The following is a 12,769-nucleotide window of genomic DNA, read 5'->3' on the forward strand; positions in this document are numbered from 1 at the left end:
ATCTGGTCTATCGTGTCATTTAAAGCTTCTGTTTCCTTATTTATTTTCATTTTGGATGATCTGCCCATTGGTATAAGTGAGGTGTTAAAATCCCCCACTATTATTGTGTTACTGTCGATTTGCTATTTTATAGCTGTTAGCAGTTACCTTATGTATTGAGGTGCTCCTATGTTGGGTGCATAAATATTTATAATTGTTATATCTTCTTCTTGGGTTGATCCCTTGATCATTATGTAGTGTCCTTCTTTGTCTCTTGTAACAGTCTTTATTTTAAAGTCTCTTTTATCTGATATGAGTATAGCTACTCCAGGTTTCTTTTGATTTCCATTTGCATGGAATATCTTTTTCCATCCCCTCACTTTCAGTCTGTATGTGTCCCTAGGTCTGAAGTGGGTCTCTTGTAGACAGCATATATATGGGTCTTGTTTTTGTATCCATTCAGCAAGCCTGTTTTTTTTGGTTGGAGCATTTAATCCATTCACGTTTATGGTAATTATCGATATGTATGTTCCAATGACCATTTTCTTAATTGTTTTGGGTTTGTTTTTGTAGGTCCTTTTCTTCTCTTGTGTTTCCCACTAGAGAAGTTCCTTTAGCATTTGTTGTAGAGCTGGTTTGGTGGTGCTGAATTCTCTTAGCTTTTGCTTGTCTGTAAAGCTTTTGATTTCTCCATCAAATCTGAATGAGATCCTTGCCGGGTAGAGTAATCTTGGTTGTAGGTTCTCCCCTTTCATACCTTTAAATATATCATGCCACTCCCTTCTGACTTGTAAAGTTTCTGCTGAGAAATCAGCTGCTAACCTTATGGGCATTCCCTTGTATGTTATTTGTCATTTTTCCCTTGCTGCTTTCAATAATTTTTCTTTGTCTTTAATTTTTGCCAGTTTGATTACTATGTGTCTTGGCGTGTTTCTCCTTGAGTTTATCCTATGTGGGACTTGCTGTGCTTCCTGGACTTGGGTGGCTATTTCCTTTCCCATGTTAGGGAAGTTTTCAACTATAATCTCTTCAAATAATTTCTCTCATCCTTTCTCTCTCTCTTTTCCTTCTGGGACCCCTATAATGCGAATGTTGTGGCATTTAATGTTGTCCCAGAGGTCTCTTAGGCTGTCTTCATTTCTTTTCATTCTTTTTTCGTTAGTCTGTTCAGCAGCAGTGAATTCCACCATTCTGTCTTCCAGATCACTTATCCATTCTTCTGCCTCAGTTATTTTGCTATTGATTCCTTCTAGGGTAGTCTTCATTTCAGTTATTGTATTGTTCATCTGTTTGTTTGTTCTTTAATTCTTCTAGGTTTTGTTAAACATATCTTGCATCTTCTCGATCGTTGCCTCTATTCTTTTTCCGAGGTCCTGGATCATCTTCACTATCGTTATTCTGAATTCTTTTTCTGGAAGTTTGCCTATCTCCACTTCATTTAGTTGTTTTTCTGGGGTTTTATCTTGTTCCTTCATCTGAGACATAGCTCTGTGCCTTTTCATCTTGTCTATCTTTCTGTGAATGTGGTTTTTGTTCCACAGGCTGCAGGATTGTAGTTCTTCTTGCTTCTGCTGTCTACCCTTTGGTGGATGAGGCTATCTAAGAGGCTTGATGGGAGGGACTGGTGGTGGGTAGAGCTGACTGTTGCTCTTGTGGGAAGAGCTCAGTAAAACTTTAATCCACTTGACTGTTGATGGATGGGGCTGGGTTCCCTCCCTGTTGGTTGTTTGGTGTGAGGCAACCCAACACTGCAGCATACCTGGTGTCTTTGGTGGGGCTAATGACAGACTCTGGGAGGGCTCACGCCAAGCAGTATTTCCCAGAACTTCTGCTGGCAGTGTCCTTGTCCCCATGGTGAAACAGAGCCACCCCCCGCCTCTGCAGGAGACCCTCCAACACTAGCAGGTAGGTCTGGTTCAGTCTCCGCCGGGGTTACTGCTTCTTCCCCTGGGTCCCAATGCGCACATTACTTTGTGTGTACCTCCAAGAGTGGAGTCTCTGTTTCCCCCAGTCTTGTCAAAGTCCTGCAATCAATTCCCACTAGGCTTCAAAGTCTGATTCTCTAGGAATTCCTCTTCCTGTTGCCAGACTCCCAGGTTGGGATGCCTGACATGGGGCTCAGAACCTTCACTCCAGTGGGTGGACTTCTGTGGTATAAATGTTCACCAGTCTGTGAGTCACCCACCCACCAGTTATGGGGTTTTATCTTACTGTGATTGCGCCCCTCCTACCATCTCATCGTGGCTTCTCCTTTGCCTTTGGATGTGGGGTATCTTTTTTGGTGAGTTCCAGTATCTTCCTGTCGATGATTGTCCAGCAGCTAGTTGTGATTCTGGTGTTTTCGCAAGAGGAAATGAGAGCACATCCTTCTACTCTGCCATCATGGTTCCTCTCTATGTAATCTTTTTTGCTTAGTTTTGTGAAATCAGTTTCCCTTAGACTCTTTAAAATTTCTTACCCATTTTAGCTGTATGCTTTAAAGTTTTCAGATACCTGTACTTGTCAAAGTCATTTTCCATGAATCTTCCTGAAGATGAAGAAGCTGATGCTTTGCAAAACATAACCGTCTATGAATGGCAACCAGCTTAAAAACGCAAGGTTAGAGATATAATTACAATGTTTTTTACAAAGGAGCTTAACCAAGATGTTGTGACATGCAACATTTTAAGATAACACCTAGAATTATGACAACATATCAGGGCATAGCAGATTTTAGGAATTTTATATAAATTTTGGAATATCTATATTAATGACATTTACTTATATAACCTAAAGTTCATCTCCAATCAGTTGAGAATGTGTCTCAAGTAATTTTAACATACCAAATAAGCCTAATTAGTTTTACATTCCTCTCTGATATGTCTCAGGGTTCCTTTGAAGCAAGCACATCTCAGAGTTAGCTGGAGGTTAAAAGAAATTTAGTTAGAATTTGATATTTGTGAAGTTTGTTAAATATATCAGAAAGGTTTTAAAACACATGAGGTCACTGTGAAATATTACTTATTCACTTAACTAAAGGCTTTAAGAAAGTTTTCCCAAAAAATTACTTAAAGGCACAGAAACTCACACAATCTGTTATCAAAAGCAACACTCCAAGAAAACTTTCTTCCCTTAACAGAGAGAAAATTAAACTCCAGTCTTGTACCAGCTTACTTTTGTGTGTGTGTGTGTGGTATGCGGGCCTCTCACTGTTGTGGCCTCTCCCGTTGCGGAGCACATGCTCCGTTCGCACAGGCTCAGCGGCCATGGCTCACAGGCCCAGCCGCTCTGCGGCATGTGGGATCCTCCCAGACCAGGGCACGAACCCGTGTCCCCTGCATCGGCACGTGGACTCTCAACCACTGCGCCACCAGGGAAGCCCCCAGCTTACTTTTAACGACAAAATCTGCTTACTAAATTGAATTAAATCTAAATTTGGTCAATTCTATCCATGCACAAACCGTTTTCCTTAGGATTCCTTTTCCACAAAACTTCCATCACTTTCTGTATCCAAATAGTTTGTCCCTTATTTTTCCCATCTAGAGACAACTAGCTCTAAGACAAAATTACTTTTCTCTTAATGAAATGTAATTCCATCCTTTATCCCTCCTTTTTTAAAACACACATTCTTACTTTCCTACTGTATACTGAAATGTATTTCTTTATTATTTCCAGTAGCCTTAGCTACATGATTAAGATAGAATCCTCAACTCTTAAAATCTTAGTTTCCAGTGAAAACTAAGAAATAAGCAATTATGAACTGTCTTCTACATTAGCATTCAATAGATTGGCAAACATAAATACCCATAATAATTTCTAAATATAGGTGCTTTCTTATAGAGAATATCTAAGGGTTGCACCAAACATATTCATCGATAGTTCTGAACACTTTTAGTTTTTCCAAAAAGGGAAGCCAATGTCAGGTAATATTTCAATATTTCTTTTTTGGGAGGGAATGACCTAGTTATTAAACTTCCATCATTTAACTCAATTTGGCATAACTCTAAGATTTCAATTTACCAAATATCTGGAGTTATTATGTTTAAGTACACATGTCTAAAACATGATCATTTCTAAACAATTCACCCAAAAACTCTTGCCTCATTTGCATTCAATTTACTTATAAGAATTTTATCACAATAATTTAATTTTCTTGCTGACAAATTTGTAACAGATATAACAAGGTCTTGTTTGTTATTTCTATTAAACCCAAGTATAATAAAAGTATTATACTTAATGTTCATGACTCTAAAGACATTTCTACATTAATTAGATCAGCAAACTTAAACTAACCTTAATACCAGATATCAACTTAATATTGAATAATTCTCAGTTCACATGAACCTGAAAGCCATTTTGTCTAGCTACTTTTATATTTAATTTGTAAGTGCTTGCTTACTTTTAAGTCAGTTAAGTAGAGCTCTTTATAGATTCAATTTTGATAATATTTTCCAGAGGTAGAGATATTTCATATGTATAATGTGTTCACAGACATACAAACAGACAACACTAGAGCTCTCATAGGTTCACTTGAAAAAACTCAGTTATGGGACTTCCCTTGTGGTGCAGTGGTTAAGAATCCACCTGCCCATGCAGGGGACATGGGTTCGAGCCCTGGTCCAGGAAGATCCCACATGCTTCAGGGCACCTAAGCCCATGCCTGCTTCTAGAGCCCACGAGCCACAACTACTGAAGCCCGCACACCTAGAACCCGTGCTCTGCAGCAAGAGAAGCCACCACAATGAGAAGCCCGCGCACCGCAATGAAGAGTAGTCCCCACTTGTTGCAACTAGAGAAAGCCAGCGTGCAGCAACGAAGACCCAACACAGCCAAAAATAAATACATTTAAAAAATAAAAATTTAAAAATAAATTTAAAAACTCAGTTATGAATCAGGTATTACAATATAAACTTACTAGTTTACAAATGAGTAAACGTTGCTTGCTCAGATGATAAAGGCTTTACTATTTGTTCTTGATAAACCCTTAGAAGGCTTATGAACTAAACTTAGGCTGATGGAGCCTTCAGTCCAAGGATCACACGTTGATTACATAAGCTCCTAAGAGCCCAGGTAGATCATCTACATCTCAAAGGCACAGGAAACAACTTCTCCCAGAAAGGCCCTTCTCTAAGGATCAGAATTTAAAGAGATATTTTTCCAAGCTAGATTTTTCTAATTGCATATACAAGGAAAGGAATCTGTTTTGGAGTTTCAAAAGAGTTTCATCTTGGGTTTCCCTGGTGATGCAGTGGTTGAGAGTCCGCCTGCTGATGCAGGGGACACGGGTTCGTGCCCTGGTCCGGGAAGATTCCACATGCCGCGGAGCGGCTGGGCCCGTGAGCCATGGCTGCTTAGCCTGCGTGTCCGGAGCCTGTGCTCTGCAATGGGAGAGGCCACAGCAGTGAGAGGCCCGCATACCGCAAAAAAAAAAAAAAGTTTCATCTTATCCAGTTTTTCTCTAGAGTCTAAAGAGTATTGTGGCCACACAATGTTATAATAAAATACCATCTTTCTCTTAGTCATCGTCTCATAACAAAAATCTTTCCCATTTCAAAAGACAAAAGATAGACACGAAACACAAATTCACAAACCAGACTGGTCACAAACCCAAATCCTCCTCAAGCCCGTGGAGAGACCAATTTGGAATCTCACTTTTTTTGCTCCCTTAAAGAATTGACACTCTAGGGCAGGGAAGACTGACACTCATCAAGGTCAAAGGGCAGCGAGCTGCCACAGAACAGGTAAGAGAGATTGGCTGGTGCTAGCTCCAGCAGATTTACCCAGATCTAGAGCCCATCAGCTCTTAAAGTTGCAAGTTTCATTTCTATCAACCTGAAGTAAAAAGGCAGCTGGTGTCAGGCAGGAAAGAGACCAGGAGAGTCTAAAAAATTGGCTTAGTCAGCGGCCGAGACCTCCCCAGAAATTTCCCCACGAAGGCCAGCTAGCCACAAGCAGCTGACTCATCACTACTGTCCCGGTGCCTTGCTGTGGCTGGTGGCCTTACTCCAGGAAGCCCAGAGGACCCAAATATCATGAGAGTTCAGCTCCACATTGGGTGCCAAAACATCTGTTACCAAATCAGATCCAGCTGCTCGCCACTCGAAAATCAATACATGAGAGAGAGATGTTGGTAGAAAGGAAAGCTGCTTTTCATCAGAATGCCAGCAATCTGGGTAGATGGTGGACTCAGTGTCCCCCAAAACCCACCTCCAAAGATTCTGCTTGACCATGAAAGTTTTTAAAGGGTAAAAGGGTGTAATCTCAGTTAATCACTGAGATAGGGGATCAGAATGGTCACCATCCCCCACTGTACGCAGGCTCGTCTGCAGGCTTATAGACTTTTTGTGGTTTTTCTTTAGATGCTATCTTGTTCACGCAGCTTTTTCACAAGATTACTGAAGGGAAAGCCAGGGAAGAGATTTCATCATCTGTTAATTACTTATTCTTCATTTCTACTTCTTTGATCTATGGAAAGAGCTAACAGGTTAGGAAGGTATTATGTGATCCAAAGATTTGAAAGGTGTGCTAGGGCTGGAGATGCGTAGAATATGGAGGTGCTTTGTTTAAGGTTAGTGACAGGACAAGAGGTGTCTCCTGCAGAGAGCTCTTTCCTGCCTAAAGCTGCTTACGGTATGCCTGGGTCTTGGACAGACTGAAAGCTGAACATGAGCATGTTATCACCATTGACATCTCCCTGTGGGAATTCGAGAACAGCAAGTACTATGTGACCATCATTGATGCCCCAGGACACAGAGACTTTGTCAAAAACATGATTACAGGCATATCCCAGGCCGACTGCGCTGTCCTGATTGTTGCTGCTGGTGTTGTGAATTTGAAGCGGGTATCTCCAAGAATATGCCCTTCTGGCTAACACTCTGGTCGTGAAAGAACTAATTGTTGGAGTTAACAAAATGGATTCCACTGGTCACCTTACAGCCAGAAGAGATACAAGAAAATTATTAAGGAATTTAGCACCTACATTAAGAAAATTGGCTACAACTCTGACACAGTAGAATTTGTGCCAATTTCTGGCTGGAATGGTGGAACCATGCTGGAGTCAAGTGCTAGCATGCCATGGTTCAAGGGATGGAAAATCATCTGTAAAGCTGCCAATACCAGTGGAACCACACTGCTTGAAGCTCTGGATTGCATCTTGCCACCAACTTGTCCAACTGACAAGTCCTTGCATCTGCCCCTCCAGGATGTCTACAAAATTGGTGTTATTGGTACTGTCCCTTTGGGTCGAGTGGAGACTTGCGTTCTCAAACGTGGCATGGTGGTCACCTTTGCTCCAGTCATTGTTAGAACTGAAGTAAAGTCTGTTGAAATGCACCATTAAGTTTTGAGTAAAGCCCTTCCGGGGGACCATGTGGGCTTCAATGTCAAGAGCATGTCTGTCAACTATGTTTGTCATGGCAATGTGGCTTGTGACAGCAAAAATGACCCACCAGTGGAAACATCTGGCTTCACAGCTCACGTGATTATCTTGAACCATCCAGGACAAATCAGCATTGGATATTCACCTGTGCTGGACTGTCACACAGCTCACATTGCTTACAGGTTTGCTGAGCTGAAAGAGAAGATTGATCATCATTCTGGAAAAACAAGCTGGAAGATGTCCCCAAATTCTTGAAATCTGGTGATGTTGCCATTGTTGATATGCTTGTTGGCAAGCCCATGTGTGTTGTGAACCTCTATGACTATCCTTCTTGTTTGTTTTGCTGTTCATGACATGAGATAGACAGTAACTGTGGATGTCATCAAAGCAGCAGACAAGAAGGCAGCTGGAGTTGACAAGGCACCAGGTCTGCCCAGAAAGTTCAGAAAGCTAAATGAATATTATCCCCAATACCCTCTTTTTTTAAATTAAAATATAGTTGAACTACAACTTTGCATTAGTTTCAGGTATACAGTCAATTGATTCAGATAAATATATGTGCCATACAGTAGTCCTTGTTGGTTATCTACTTTATATATAGTGCTGTGTATATCTTAATCCCCCACTCGTAATTTATACCTGTCCCCCCACATCCCCTTTAGTAACCCTAAGTTTTTCTGTGTCTGTGGGTCTATTTTTGTTTTGTATCTTTTTTTAAAGATTTTTAAAATATAAGTGATATTATATGATATTTGTCTCTGTCTGGCTTACTTCACTTAATATGATAAGCACTAGATCCATCCATGTTGCTGAAAATGGCATTATTTCATTCTTTTTTTTGACCAAGTAATATTTCATTGTATGTATATACACCACATCTTCTTTGTTCATTTATCTGTTGATGGACATTTAGGTTGATTCCATGTCTTGGCTATTGTAAATAGTGCTGCTATGAACATTGGGGTGCATGTATCTTTTTCAATTATGGTTTTCTCCAAATAGATGACCAGGACTGCAGGATCACATAGTAGTTCTATTTATAGTTTTAAAGAATCTCCATATTGTTCTCCGTAGTGGCTGCACCAATTTACACACCCACCAACAGTGTAGGAGGGTTCCTTTCTCTCCACCCCCTCTCTAGCATTTGTTATTTGCAGACATTTTAATAATGGAAATTCTGACTGGTGTGAGGTGATACCTCATTGTAGTTTTGATTTGCATTTCTCTAATAATCAGCCATGCTAAGAATCTTTTCATGTGCCTTTTGGAATCTGTATGTTTTCTGTGGAGAGATATCTTCATAGATCTTTTGCCCATTTTTGATGAGGCTGTTTGCCTTTTGATACTGAGTTGTATGAGCTGTTTGTATATTTTGGAGATGAATCCCTTGTCAGTCACATCAATTGTAAATATTTTCTGCCATTCTGTATGTTGTCTTCATTTTTTACAGTTTCTGTTGCTGTGTAAAAGCTTTTAAGTTTAATTAGTCCCCATTTCTTTATTTTTGTTTTCTTTCATTACTCTAGGAGAAAGATCCAAGAAGATACTCCAGCAATTTTTGTCAAAGGGTGTTCTGCCTTTGTTTTCCTCTAGGAGTTTTACAGTAACTGGTTTTATATTTAGGTCTTTAATCCATTTTGAGTCTATTTTTATATATGGTGTTAGAGGATGTTCTAATTTCATTCTTTTACATCTAGCAGTTCTGTTTTCCCAGTACCACTTATTGAAGAGAATGTCTTTTCTCCATTGTATATGCTTCCCTTTTTTGTTGTATATTAATTGACCATAGGTGCATGGGTTTATTTCTGGGCCTTCCTCTTCCATTGATCTATATGTCTGTTTTTGTGCCAGTACCATACTGTTTTGATTACTGTAGCTTTGTAGTATAGTCTGAAATCAGGGCACCTGATTCCTCCAGCTCGGTTTTTCTTTCTCAAGATTGCTTTGGCTATTTGGAGTCTTTTGTGTCTCCATACAAATTTTTTCTTCTAGTTCTGTGTAAAATGCCATTGGTAGTTTGATAGGGATTGCAATGAATATGTAGACTGCTTTGGGTAGTATAGTCATTTTGACAATATTGATTCCTCCAGTTCAATAGCATGCTATATTTCCATCTGTGTTGTATTCAATTTTTTATCAGCATCTTACAGTTTTTAGAGTACAGGTCTTTTGCCTCCTTAGGTGTGATTATTCCTAGGTATTTTATTGGTTTTGATGAGACGGTAAATGGGATCGTTTCCTTAGTTTCTCTTTCTGATCTTTCATTGTTACTGTATAGAAATGCAACAGATTTCTGTGTATTAATTTTTCTATCCTGAAACTTTACCAAATTCATTGATGAGCTTTCGTAGTTTTCTGGTAGCATCTTCAGGATTTTCTATGTATAGTATCATATCATCTGCAAACAGTGACAGTTTTACTTCTTCCTTTCCAATTTGGGTTCCTTTTATTTTTCTTCTCTGATTGCTGTGGCTAGGACTTACAAAACTATGTTGTAAAAAGGTGGCAACAGCTGCCATCCTTGTCTTGTTACTGATCTTAGAGGAAATGCTTTCAGCTTTTCACCACTGAGTATGATGTTAGCTGTGGGTTTGTCATATATGGCCTTTATTATGTTAAGGAAGCTTCCCTCTATGCCCACTTTCTGGAGAGTTTTTATCATAAATATGTGTTAACTTTTGTCAAAAGCTTTTTCTGCATCTACTGAGATGAGTATATGGTTTTTATTATTCAATTTGTTAATGTGGTATATTACACTGATTGATTTGCAGATACTGAAAAATCCTTGCATCACTGGGATAAATCACTCTCAATCATGGTGTATGATTCTTTTAATCTATTGATGGATTTGTTTTGCTAGTATTGTTTAAGGATGTTTGCATTTATATTCATCAGGGATATTGGCCTGTAGTTTTCTTTTTTTGTAGTATCTTTGTCCAGTTTTAGTATCAGGGTGATGGTGGCCTCGTAGAATGAGTTTGGAAGTGTTGCTTCCTCTGCAATTCTTTGGAATAGTTTCAGAAGGATAGGCATAACCTTTTCTCTAAATATTTGGTAGAATTTGCCTGTGAAGCCATCTGGTCCTGAACTTTTGTTTGTTGGGACTTTTAAAATCATAGATTCAATTTCAGTACTTGTAATTGGTCTGTTCATATTATCTATTTCATCCTGTTTCAGTCTTGGGAGACTGTACCTTTCTAAGAATGTATCCATTTCTTCTAGGTTGTCCATTTTATTGGCATATAGTTGTTATAGTCTCTTATGATCCTTTGTATTTCTGTGTTGTCAGTTGTAATTTCTCCTTTTTCATTTCTAACTTTATTCATTTGAATCCTCTCCCTTTTCTTGTTGATAAGTCCAGCTAAAGATTAATCCATTTTGTTTCTCTTTTCAAAGAACCAGCTTTTAGTTTCATTGACTTTTGCTTTTCTCTTTGTTTCTATTTCATTTATTTCTGCTCTGATCTTTATGATTTCCTCCTACTAACTTTGGGTTTTGTTTGTTCCTCTTCGTTTTATTTATTTATTTACATCTTTATTGGAGTATAATTGCTTTACAATGGTGTGTTAGTTTCTGCTTTATAACAAAGTGAATCAGTTATACATATACATATGTTCCCATATCTCTTCCCTCTTGCGTCTCCTTCCCTCCCACCCTCCCTATCCCACCCCTCCAGGCAGTCACAAAGCACCGAGCTGATCTCCCTGTGCTGTGCGGCTGCTTCCCACTAGCTATATACCTTACGTTTGGTAGTGTATATATGTCCATGCCTCTCTCTCGCTTTGTCACAGCTCACCCTTCCCCCTCCCCATAACCTCAAGTCCGTTCTCTAATAGATCTGTGTCTTTATTCCTGTCTTACCCCTAGGTGCTTCATGACATTGTTTTTCTTAAATTCCATATATATGTGTTAGGATACGGTATTTGTCTTTCTCTTTCTGACCTACTTCACTCTGTATGACAGACTCTAGGTCCATCCACCTCATTACAAATAGCTCAATGTCGTTTTTTTTTATGGCTGAGTAATATTCCATTGTATATATGTGCCACATCTTCTTTATCCATTCATCCGATGATGGACACTTAGGTTGTTTCCATCTCTGGGCTATTGTAAATAGAGCTGCAATGAACATTGTGGTACATGACTCTTCTTGAATTATGGTTTTCTCAGGGTATATGCCCAGTAGTGGGATTGCTGGGTCATATGGTAGTTCTATTTATAGTTTTTTAAGGAACCTCCATACTGTTCTCCACAGTGGCTGTATCAATTTACATTCCCACCTACAGTGCAAGAGGGTTCCCTTTTCTCCACACCCTCTCTAGCATTTATTGTTTCTAGATTTTTTGATGATGGCCATTCTGACTGGTGTGAGATGATATCTCATCGTAGTTTTGATATGCATTTCTCTAATGATTAATGATGTTGAGCATCCTTTCATGTATTTGTTGGCAGTCTGTATATCTTCTTTGGAGAAATGTCTTCTGCCCATTTTTGGATTGGGTTGTTTTTTTGTTATTGAGCTGCATGTGCTGCTTATAAATTTTGGAGATTAATCCTTTGTCAGTTGCTTCATATGCAAATATTTTCTCCCATTCTGAGGGTTGTCTTTTGATCTTGTTTATGGTTTCCTTTGTTGTGCAAAAGCATTGAAGTTTCATTAGGTCCCATTTGTTTATTTTTGTTTTTATTTCCATTTCTCTAGGAGGTGGGTCAGAAAGGATCTTGCTGTGAATTATGTCAAAGAGCATTCTGCCTATGTTTTCCTCTAAGAGTTTGATAGTTTCTGGCCTTACGTTTAGGTCTTTAATCCATTTTGAGCTTATTTTTGTGTATGGTGTTAGGGAGTGATCTAATCTCATACTTTTACATGTACCTGTCCAGTTTTCCCAGCACCACTTATTGAAGAGGCTGTCCTTTCTCCACTGTACATTCCTGCCTCCTTTATGAAAGATAAGGTGACCATATGAACGTGGGTTTATCTCTGGGCTTTCTATCCTGTTCCATTGATCTATCTTTCTGTTTTTGTGCCAGTACCATACTGTCTTGATTACTGTAGCTTTGTAGTATAGTCTGAAGTCCGGGAGCCTGAGTCTTCCAGCTCCGTTTTTCGGTCTCAAGATTGCTTTGGCTATTCGGGGTCTTTTGTGTTTCCATACAAATTGTGAAATTTTTTGTTCTAGTTCTGTGAAAAATGCCAGTGGTAGTTTGATAGGGATTGCATTGAATCTGTAGATTGCTTTGGGTAGTAGAGTCGTTTTCACAATGTTGATTCTTCCAATCCAAGAACATGGTATATCTCTCCATCTAGTTGTATCATCTTTAATTTCTTTCATCAGTGTCTTATAATTTTCTGCATACAGGTCTTTTGTCTCCTTAGGTAGGTTTATTCCTAGGTATTTTATTCTTTTTGTTGCAAAGGTAAATGGGAGTGTT

The 12,769-nt window shown here is 39.1% G+C and overlaps 1 pseudogene; it reads left to right on the plus strand.

Annotated features, from left to right (window-relative positions):
- Positions 1 to 6,637: 6,637 nt before the first annotated feature.
- LOC132531111 (elongation factor 1-alpha 1-like) lies at positions 6,638 to 7,794 on the plus strand (annotated as a pseudogene).
- Positions 7,795 to 12,769: the final 4,975 nt, after the last annotated feature.

This window comes from Lagenorhynchus albirostris, chromosome 13, assembly GCF_949774975.1.
Source record: "Lagenorhynchus albirostris chromosome 13, mLagAlb1.1, whole genome shotgun sequence".
Classification (NCBI taxonomy): Eukaryota; Metazoa; Chordata; class Mammalia; order Artiodactyla; family Delphinidae; genus Lagenorhynchus; species Lagenorhynchus albirostris.